General features: G+C 43.0%; 3 non-coding genes across 3 annotated transcripts in view; all 3 read left to right on the top strand.

Moving 5' to 3' along the window:
* The first annotated feature begins 7856 nt into the window (after positions 1-7856).
* On the top strand, positions 7857-9845 carry LOC143205964 (small subunit ribosomal RNA). The gene has a single exon (XR_013008020.1). It is a non-coding gene; the product is annotated as a small subunit ribosomal RNA (ribosomal RNA).
* Positions 9846-10553: 708 nt separating this feature from the next.
* Positions 10554-10708, top strand: LOC143205962 (5.8S ribosomal RNA). Its single transcript, XR_013008019.1, has one exon. It is a non-coding gene; the product is annotated as a 5.8S ribosomal RNA (ribosomal RNA).
* Positions 10709-11127: 419 nt separating this feature from the next.
* The window catches only part of LOC143205965 (large subunit ribosomal RNA), a 4098-nt gene continuing 3726 nt past the window's right edge, over positions 11128-11499 (top strand). The window contains exon 1 of the ribosomal RNA XR_013008021.1: positions 11128-11499. This exon is cut by the window's right edge and continues 3726 nt beyond it. This is a non-coding gene — a ribosomal RNA (large subunit ribosomal RNA).

Below are 11499 nucleotides of genomic sequence, written 5' to 3'. Positions count from 1 at the left end.
ACTAAAGCGTCATATAAACGGAAAAAATATCAATGTCTCTTTTTTCTAATAGAAGTTGGTGGTTCTGAGAAGAACCTTTTTTTTTCATATAAATACAAAAAACGACCTTAATATAGGACAGCCGTAGCATTTATGCACGTTCGCCTCTAATGCGTCTGGCTAATTGAATGTCCTTAGGCATGATAGTTACTCGTTTAGCATGGATCGCACACAAATTGGTGTCTTCAAAGAGACCAACCAAATAGGCCTCGCTAGCTTCTTGCAAAGCCATCACTGCCGAACTTTGGAAACGTAAATCGGTCTTGAAATCCTGAGCGATTTCGCGAACCAATCGTTGGAAAGGCAATTTCCTAATCAATAATTCGGTACTCTTCTGATAGCGTCGGATTTCTCTTAGAGCGACCGTACCGGGTCTGTAACGATGCGGTTTTTTTAACACCACCGGTAGCGGGAGCGCTTTTCCTGGCTGCTTTAGTAGCCAATTGTTTTCTGGGAGCCTTACCTCCGGTTGATTTTCGAGCAGTTTGCTTGGTACGAGCCATCGTCTAAACGGGTCTGACTTCAAACGTGTAGGAAGAATTACAAGCGCAAGCACCAACGAACTTTTGGAAACTGATCGAAGGTGTCAAAGAAATCTCCCTTTTTAATAATGTGTGAAGATATTCTGATTGGTCCGGCTAGCATCTGTGGGCGGGACCCGATTCGAACTCAACAAAACCCATGGTAGGATTTGAAATTGAAATAGTTACCCGTAGTATTCGAGGTGTACGCTGCACAATTCGATTATAAATTTGCTTTCTTTTAATACTAAATTGAATAAATCATGACGGGCAGAGGTAAAGGTGGTAAAGGTTTGGGAAAAGGAGGCGCTAAGCGGCATCGTAAAGTGCTTCGTGATAATATCCAAGGTATTACGAAACCCGCCATCAGAAGATTGGCTAGGCGGGGTGGAGTTAAACGTATATCCGGTCTAATTTATGAAGAAACCAGAGGTGTATTAAAAGTATTTTTGGAAAACGTTATCAGAGACGCCGTCACTTATACCGAACACGCCAAAAGGAAAACCGTTACTGCCATGGATGTAGTATACGCCCTCAAACGCCAAGGACGAACCCTATACGGATTTGGCGGTTAAATAAAGTATTATATATGCTGACCAATTAAAACAGAACAACGTATCTATTCAACTAAAGAAAACAACGGTTCTTTTCAGAGCCACAAATTTACTAGCATAAAAAAAGAAATTTATTATTCGAAAATGGACTAAGATGACGTTAAATTTTATTAAATATCTGCTCCTTTCATCTAAGATTTACTTGTAAAGTAACAAATATACTGCATTATAATAGACGATCGTAATATAAAAAGATAGATAAAGTTTAAAATAAGATTTCATAATAAATGTTAGGTTAATGACAAGAATGTAAATGATGGTGAACAATCGAATACCGAATCTTCGTTGAAGCTTTAATATAGTTTTCCTTTAGAGAGAAAATACTCCGAGATAAACTTCGCGTCGATGAGCTTGGAGAATCCTTAAGATTTCAAAGAAGGTACGGTAGTTCTACGCACGTATGTATGGAGATCGCGTTCCATGTATTTATTGACTTTAGATAACTATTTATGAAAACAGATTTCAACTAAAGAAGCAAAATATACTATAATATATATGAGCATTGTATCGATACAGAAGGGTTTGACACGATATTCTTATAGACGTCTCGATATCGTTGCTCACCCGATACGTTCGATTGTAACCCAGAGTTCGGATGGTGTTAAGAAACCGTTAAATAAGAAGTATATTAGTATAGGATCGGTTAATTTTCATGTCATTGTTTTCTTACAGTTAATTCGACAACGGTACGTTTCGATATAGATTCGTTTTGGACAACGAACAATCTGTACCGCATCAATTAGGAATAATATGTCTCGTTTCTCCAATAATAGCATTAGATCTGTACGGAATTGCATTTATATCAAAAGACGATATATCGGGGGACGTAGATTTGAAAAGATATATTTTCATAGTTATAACCGAAAGTCTATAACTCGAATGTAAATTGGTAGTTTCGACGGAATCGAGAGCAACGCTTGATTTTGTGCTTCCTTCTAAGACGATAGTCAACGTAAAATTTATTGGTAAAGTTTGCTACTTCTACTACGTTTTATCTTTTAACGCCTCGAACATAAATCGTATGATATTCTAAAGGATTTATGTATTTAATATGAGAAATAAGTAAACGGTTCCAAGCTCGATGAACGTTTCGACGAAGCCGGAATATGGAACGTCGTTCGCGCTCGACCGTTCAGTCCTCCGTTCGGCTCATATCATATAGGGTACGCATTAAATGAGAGCGACCGCCAGACAGTTAAAATACGCGAACGAGAAGCATACGCACGTACGTAACTTTGTCAAACGAATCGTGATTAGAACGTTCTTATAAGAAAATTAAGAAATTATATCAGAATGTCGGACGTCGATATTAGCGGACAAGCGGTTTCTCCTTCGTCGAATCAAGGGAGTGGAGGAAATTCCGCCGCCGTTGTTAACGCATCGTCAACAGGCACACCGGCCGGGTCGAATTCATCTTCGGTGTCGGCTACGGGAGCCGCATCAGCTACAGCCGGTAGCGCAGGTTCGTCTGCAGGAGGGAAGAAAGAAAAATCCACTTCGAGCAAGGCGAAGAGTTCTAAATCGAAAGTTAGTCATCCTCCGATCGCTGATATGGTAACGAGTGCAATTAAAGGATTGAAAGAGAAAGGCGGAACTTCCTTCAGAGCTATTAAAAAATACATAGCGGCCAATTACAAAGTGGATGCTGACAAATTATCGCCCTTTATAAAGAAATATATAAAGACGTGGATCGCTTCGGGTGTTTTGGTACAAACGAAGGGCAAAGGAGCTTCCGGATCATTTAAATTAGCGGCTTCGGCACGTAAAGCAGGAGGTACGACAGCCGCAGGTACGAAGAAAAGAAAAACGGCCACTGCCAAAACCGGACAGAAAAATAAACGAAAACCAGTAGGAGGTGCCGCGACAGCTACGACAGCCGGTGGTAAAAAAGCGTCTGCCAAAAAAACCTCAGAGAAAACGGAAAAAAAGACGACCGCCGCCTCCGCCTCAACTAAGAAAACCACAGCTAAAAGTAAGAAAGGTGAATCTGCAACTTTGGCCGAGAAAAAAGCTTCTGCCAAAAAAGCCGTCGAAAAGAAAACAGGAAAGAAATCTACCGCCGCCACGACTACGTCCGCTTCCAATGCCGCCGCTAATAGTTCATCTTCGAAAGCAGCAAAAAGCAACACGGCCGCAAGATCCCCGAAATCGCCTTCCAAAGCGAAAAAATCTAATAAAGCCGGACCTACGAAAAAGCCCAAGGCGCCTAAACCGAAAAGTGCTAAGACGACGACCTCAACTGTTCGTGTTGCCGCTGGTGAAGGTGCGAAAACTAAAAAACCAGTATCACCAAAGAAAAAGAAATAAAACTATTTCTACTACGTATGACGATATATTAAACAGGCGACACATTTCATCGTCAGATCAAGAAGACACGGAGTTGAAAATTACAAATATCCCGACACTCCTGGACGTGCTACGACTTCCCTAAAAAATACGTTCGTCCAAGACCGTATTTTTTTAATAGAAAAAAAAACGGTTCTTTTCAGAACCACAATATAACTTTATAAAAGAAAGAATATTTATATAATTTATTTATTATCTTATTATTACTTAAATGATTATTTTCTAGATAGAGCCGTAACTAATTAGGGAACCGATCGATCGATACTCTAAAACAGTAATAAAGGAATATTCAGTACAGATCAGATTATTTATAAATTTTCTAGTTAATATTTATTCTTTAATAAGAACGCGTATTCTAACTTCTTTTTTATACGATTTTGTTGGCCCTGAAAAGGACCGATATTAAAGGGCGTATGCAAAACTTTAAACGGTTTGCGTTATCTATTTGGTTTTGCTGTCTGTCTTTTTAGGCAATAATACTGCTTGAATGTTAGGCAAGACGCCGCCCTGGGCAATAGTAACGCCAGATAACAGTTTATTCAATTCCTCGTCGTTTCTGATGGCCAATTGTAAATGCCTAGGGATAATCCTTGTTTTCTTGTTGTCTCTAGCGGCGTTACCCGCCAACTCGAGAACTTCGGCCGCCAGATATTCCATTACGGCAGCTAAGTAAACGGGAGCACCGGCCCCTACGCGTTCGGCATAATTTCCTTTCCTTAGAAGTCGGTGAATACGACCGACAGGAAATTGTAATCCCGCACGATTGGAACGAGACTTCGCCTTTCCCTTCACTTTTCCGCCTTTACCACGTCCGGACATGTTAATCTCGATCGTTGTTAGATACTGCTCACCTTTAAATCAAAAACGGTACTGGAAATTTCTTACAGATCGGCCTGGAATTTTGTCCGCGAGCCAAACTCGTTATATCATACGCGACCAATCAGACTCTAACTCGGGCTATGGGCGGGGCTTAGAAGTGTTCCTTCGAATGTTATAAGTTCTAGAATTAAAGGCATTTTTTTAGTTAAGTACTCTTTGAGGTACGTGAGACGTCGGGATTTTTATTTCGAAATGCCACCGAAGACAAGCGGTAAGGCGGCCAAGAAAGCCGGAAAAGCCCAGAAAAATATCTCTAAGAGCGACAAGAAAAAGAAGCGCAGGAGGAAGGAAAGCTATGCGATTTACATATACAAAGTTTTAAAGCAGGTTCATCCCGATACGGGTATCTCCAGCAAGGCCATGTCGATCATGAATTCTTTCGTGAACGATATATTCGAAAGGATAGCCGCCGAAGCGTCGCGTCTCGCCCATTACAATAAGAGATCAACGATCACGAGCAGAGAAATCCAAACCGCCGTTAGGTTATTGTTACCCGGTGAGTTGGCTAAGCACGCCGTTAGCGAAGGTACCAAAGCAGTCACCAAATATACCAGTTCTAAGTAAATTAATTCACATACCTATGTGTGTTTCAATATACTACTTACCTGCAAAATCGGTTCTTTTCAGAACCACAATTGGATATACATTTTAAAAAATGAAATGTTAAACAGTAGCTGACATTTTATAAAAACAGAATTTTCAGATATATATATATATATTGTAGTTATTGTATTGAATTATATTATATCATTATAATCTGTTATATAGTAAGTATATAGAATAAGTTTTGTAAAAATGGTACGGCCCGAGATTGTTATTTAAAAATAAGGTAAAGTATTTCTGGAGTGACTTCGAAAATATGTGTATTCATTTTTATTACGTTTATGACTATATGATAATTAATTTATTTTTCCTAACTGTGGCTAATTGTGGATTGTGGCTAATTTCTACACGATAAGTATTAATCACGGGAACGTCTCGAAATGAACAAATAGGAACTGTAATTAATCAAGAATTTAGAATGGAACTATCGTCCTAATATAATGAGGATCGTCAAAGAGAAGATACTTTTTTTTTCGTTTACTAGGTTGACCTTGCTTGGGGACAGTGGAACTCAGTGGAAAATCGCTGATGGTGGGTGAGGAGGATAGGCCTGTGGTCAGAATCGATATCTTGGAGTACTTGCAGGTCAGAGGCTTGATTCGAATTTTGATAGATAAAAAAGTCAATTATTGTCGGTCGATTGGAGGAGTAGTGAGTTGGTTCGCTTGGAGCAATAAGCCCAAGTTCCAACTCATCTATTATCCCGGCCGATAGTAATTCTTCCAATAGCTGTGTGGTTGATGGCGTTGAAAATGGCCTGAAAATCTCCTTGGTCATCTGAATATGTTCCGAAGAGTATTTCGCCAATGGAGATCGGGTTCGTGTTCTAGTGGAATCCAGACCAGCCAGACGACTGTTATCTTGAGTTCCCCGTACATGAGTGGGGGGAGGAATTGGTCTTTTGGGTTTGGTTGTTTTTGGAGTAGGTCGGCACTTGCATCCCGAGTAATTTGCGGTGTATGGTTCTCAACAGTTGGTGCATTTCGGCGGGGAATTTCTGTCTTTGGGACTTGACGTAGGCCGGAGTGGCTTTACAGTTGGCCGATGAATGACCGTAGAATTGGCAGTTAAAACGTTGAACGCGCCTGCCGTTGCCGCGCTGGGCTTGGACTTTTACCACCTGATTCATTAGGCGGTCGACCGCGAAGATACGGCGTTCCTCTCGAGGAACCGACCAACATGGATTGGATTGAAACCGAGCTTCATGAGCGCGGTTCGGACTTCGAGTTACCATTACGTCGAGAGAGAAATATAATATATTAGCTGACCCCGCAGACACTCCGTACCCTGTACTCAATGGATAAATAAAGGATTCATTCTATCAAATTCTTCGTTCAAATCACTTTCGAATCATCCTTAGGAACATTCTGATATCGGAAAACCTTATCCGTAGTCGATAAACGATATCTAACGGATGAATTATAGAAAATGGCCAATAAGCGGCAAATATCCGATCGTAAGGGTGCACCATCGTTTCGGCGAATCATTCTTTTGGAATCTTACGTTCTACAAGCAAAACATTTATTCATAGGTATATACCGATAATAACGAACGGGCCGACGTAACAACCTAAAATGTCCTGAAATACGTGAGAACAGTTTTACTCCGATCGCCGTATCGATATGTGACAGTATCCATCCTATGAAGGATCTTTACATTCTACTAGCATAATTTTATGGATCGGAATTTTCCGACTTTTAAAGAACGTGATCGGCAGTCTAGAAACGGCCTGAGGACGTATTAACACGAGAGGTTAAAATTATTGCTTTAGAAGTTCACGTTGTCTAAAGCTAAAGTTTATTCATCGGAACATTCCGATAATAACGAGAACGGGCAGACGTAAAAACGAAAAATTTGCGCAACGTCCGTATAAACGATCTGTTCTAAAACACCCATACATTTCCGATAGCTGGCGAGAGACCCGCGCTTAAATCGTGTGCGCTTCTACGTGGGGCGATACGAGAGACGGATACGACGGGTCGGGTCGACCGGCGCTGTGACACTTTTACCGAGTGGCTTTTGATCAGCGAAGGTGGTATTACATATTATATGTTAATATATAAGATCCGAACCGTATTTTTTTATTTATCTAAATAAAAAGCGTATTTCGTCGTGTTATTATATATTCGTAACGCTCTCGCGATTTTGTATCGTCGTTTCGTTGTTCTTCCTGGTCGGTTTTTTTCGATATATCGGGAAGCGTACGACGACGACGACGGTATCACTGCGAGATCGCGAATTCGGCGGGAACATTCGGCTTCGTTAGAAGAAGATGATCCACGATTCATATGCGATTGGAATTATTATTTTTATGGACGTATCGGTTTTTCATCGGAACGTTCATAAAACAGCAACACATTTTGCGATAGCTCTCTGCTCTCCGAGCGAGAATAAAATAAAAAATCACGAAACGTTTCTCGTACGAGGTTTCCTTGTCGCTTTATATATTTCTATCTAGCGAAGGGTTCGGAGAGAATGTTTTTCGAGGTCTTATAAACGCCGAACGATATTTTGCGGCATCCAATTTTCGACGTAGTCGACGATCGTCGTCGATAATCGAGATAATTGGGTGCCTAGTCGATCGGTTGTGTATAAAAAAAACAAAAGATGTGTCTAAGATGATGATATCGTTTTGTTTTATTAGACAACTAATATTAAAATGTAAGAGCGTGGCGCCTCGGACCGGTTTTTCCGTCGTCTAGGCGCGCTATCATGCACCTCCTTTTTATTAGTCGTCGATATATATTATATATCGTCGTCTTACGCACACGTTTCTTTATAAGTCAAACTTATAAAATAAACTGTGTCTGTATTTGTTTTATCTGCTTCGTGTCGATAAAATAATAAGAACAGTTCCCTGGTTGATCCTGCCAGTAGTCATATGCTTGTCTCAAAGATTAAGCCATGCATGTCTCAGTACATACCGAATTAAGGTGAAACCGCGAAAGGCTCATTAAATCAGTTATGGTTCCTTAGATCGTACCCACAATTACTTGGATAACTGTGGTAATTCTAGAGCTAATACATGCAAACAGAGCTCCGACCAGAGATGGAAGGAGTGCTTTTATTAGATCAAAACCAATCGGTTTCGGGTTCGCGCTCGTCATCGTACAACTTGGTGACTCTGAATAACTTTAAGCTGATCGCACGGTCTCGCACCGGCGACACATCTTTCAAATGTCTGCCTTATCAACTGTCGATGGTAGGTTCTGCGCCTACCATGGTCGTAACGGGTAACGGGGAATCAGGGTTCGATTCCGGAGAGGGAGCCTGAGAAACGGCTACCACATCCAAGGAAGGCAGCAGGCGCGCAAATTACCCACTCCCGGCACGGGGAGGTAGTGACGAAAAATAACGATACGGGACTCATCCGAGGCCCCGTAATCGGAATGAGTACACTCTAAACCCTTTAACGAGGATCAATTGGAGGGCCAGTCTGGTGCCAGCAGCCGCGGTAATTCCAGCTCCAATAGCGTATATTAAAGTTGTTGCGGTTAAAAAGCTCGTAGTCGAATTTGTGTCTCGCGCCGCCGGTTCATCGTTCGCGGTGTTAACTGGCGTGTTTTTCGCGAGACGTCCTGCCGGTGGGCTTAGTCGTGTCGCGTCGCCGTCGCGCGTGCGTTTCGGCGTGCGTGTTGTGCGCGTCGTGGTTACGACGGCCCAACTCAATCCTGCCGCGGTGCTCTTTACTGAGTGTCGAGGTGGGCCGGCACGTTTACTTTGAACAAATTAGAGTGCTCAAAGCAGGCTAAAATTTCGCCTGAATACTGTATGCATGGAATAATGGAATAGGACCTCGGTTCTATTTTGTTGGTTTTCGGAACCCCGAGGTAATGATTAATAGGAACGGATGGGGGCATTCGTATTGCGACGTTAGAGGTGAAATTCTTGGATCGTCGCAAGACGAACAGAAGCGAAAGCATTTGCCAAAAACGCTTTCATTGATCAAGAACGAAAGTTAGAGGTTCGAAGGCGATCAGATACCGCCCTAGTTCTAACCTTAAACGATGCCAGCTAGCGATCCGTCGACGTTCCCTAATATGACTCGACGGGCAGCTTCCGGGAAACCAAAGCTTTTGGGTTCCGGGGGAAGTATGGTTGCAAAGCTGAAACTTAAAGGAATTGACGGAAGGGCACCACCAGGAGTGGAGCCTGCGGCTTAATTTGACTCAACACGGGAAACCTCACCAGGCCCGGACACCGGAAGGATTGACAGATTGAGAGCTCTTTCTTGATTCGGTGGGTGGTGGTGCATGGCCGTTCTTAGTTGGTGGAGCGATTTGTCTGGTTAATTCCGATAACGAACGAGACTCTAGCCTGCTAACTAGGCGCTTTTTGACATCCTAAAGGCCCGCCGGCCGCGTTGCTTTCGGGTTTCGCGGTTCGTGCGCGGTTTTTACTGTCGGCGTACAAACTATTCTTCTTAGAGGGACAGGCGGCTTCTAGCCGCACGAGATTGAGCAATAACAGGTCTGTGATGCCCTTAGATGTTCTGGGCCGCACGCGCGCTACACTGAAGGAATCAGCGTGTCTTCCCTGGCCGAGCGGCCCGGGTAACCCGCTGAACCTCCTTCGTGCTAGGGATTGGGGCTTGCAATTGTTCCCCATGAACGAGGAATTCCCAGTAAGCGCGAGTCATAAGCTCGCGTTGATTACGTCCCTGCCCTTTGTACACACCGCCCGTCGCTACTACCGATTGAATGATTTAGTGAGGTCTTCGGATCGACACGCGATGGCGTTTCGGCGTCGTCGATGTGTAGGAAAAGATGACCAAACTTGATCATTTAGAGGAAGTAAAAGTCGTAACAAGGTTTCCGTAGGTGAACCTGCGGAAGGATCATTACAGTGTGTTGTTATGCCTATATATATATAATAGGTAAACGTACAAGTCTGTAAAAATCATTGTCGAACGTTAAAGAGCCATCTACGAAGTTCGGAAGTTCCGATCGAATTTCGACGTCGTCAACGTAGCTGTTTTCGGGTACCTATAATATATGGTTTTAAAAGATGTACGCCCGAAAGCGGAGATATATACGATGAAGATGTTGTTATATAGGACGACGAGTAATAATCGTCGGCCTACGACGGATTTCGTTATAAATGGACAAATCGAGCGCAAAATAAAACGATTTTGCCAATTATATTTCTAATCGACGTTTCGATCCTCATATCGACGAACATATACGATGATCGGTAATGTGATTAGTTTACGAAAATCTTATCACCCTTCGTTTGTTTCATTCCAAAAGGGTGAGATTTAGTTTACGAAAATATTGCCAAACTATGATCAGCGTATGCTCTTTTGTTGTCGTACGAGGTGAGACGACGAAAATTTACAACGAACGTCACCATTTCGAGTAGTCTGTCTCCGCTCCTCTCGTTGTGTGTAGTGGAGAAGACGAAAATAAACCGTAAGAGCGTTTTAAAGTCGACGGCGGCTGCGAAAGGGGCGCAAGCGCTGTCTATGACGTGAGCGCGCGTCGTCGTCGTCGTCGTCGTCTTATAATAGAAACGTTTCGATATGCGTTTAAAACCTAACTTAAAAAAAGATTACCCTAAACGGTGGATCACTTGGCTCGTGGGTCGATGAAGAACGCAGCTAATTGCGCGTCAACTTGTGAACTGCAGGACACATGAACATCGACATTTCGAACGCACATTGCGGTCCTGGGATCTCATACCCGGACCACTCCTGGCTGAGGGTCGTATCTCATTTCAAGACTGCTCGGATTTTCTTTGATCTTCGCGATCGACGAGAAATGTCTGAGCGTGCTGAGCGTATAAGCGCGATTCGATCGCGACGTTCTAAAACGTGACAGCGGACCCGTACGTGTGACCTAACTCTCTCGTACGGGTCGTACGAATATGAAAGGGATGAGACGTGTTTAAAACGGTCGTTCGCACGTTTTTGTGATAAACGTAGCGCGCACCATTAATACGATCGTCGTATCCGATAAAATTAGTTTTTAATCGACGTCGGATCGTAGGTGCGTTGTCTCTCGAATACGAGGGAGAAAACACCGTTTTTCGACGGCGCGTCTTTTCCATTCTAAACTTTTATATTTCGTATTGGCTCCTAATCTTCATTATTATGATGATTACGAGCGCCACGCATATTAAACTAGCGACCTCAGAGCAGGTGAGACTACCCGCTGAATTTAAGCATATTACTAAGCGGAGGAAAAGAAACTAACTAGGATTCCCTTAGTAGCTGCGAGCGAACAGGGATTAGCCCAGCACCGAATCCCGCGACCGACATCGGGCGCCGGGAAATGTGGTGTTCGGGAGGGTCCATTATCTCGACGTTACGTCGCGCGTCCAAGTCCATCTTGAACGGGGCAACAGCCCATAGAGGGTGCCAGGCCCGTAGCGACCGTGACTGACGGCGAGAGGATCTCTCCTTAGAGTCGGGTTGCTTGAGAGTGCAGCCCTAAGCGGGTGGTAAACTCCATCTAAGGCTAAATATAACCACGAGACCGATAGCGAACAAGTACCGT

The sequence above is a fragment of the Rhynchophorus ferrugineus genome, unplaced genomic scaffold (assembly GCF_030347505.1).
Source record: "Rhynchophorus ferrugineus isolate W39M unplaced genomic scaffold, kcgeb_rfMv2 rfM130, whole genome shotgun sequence".
Classification (NCBI taxonomy): domain Eukaryota; kingdom Metazoa; phylum Arthropoda; class Insecta; order Coleoptera; family Curculionidae; genus Rhynchophorus; species Rhynchophorus ferrugineus.
This window is presented reverse-complemented; position numbering and strand designations above follow the sequence as displayed.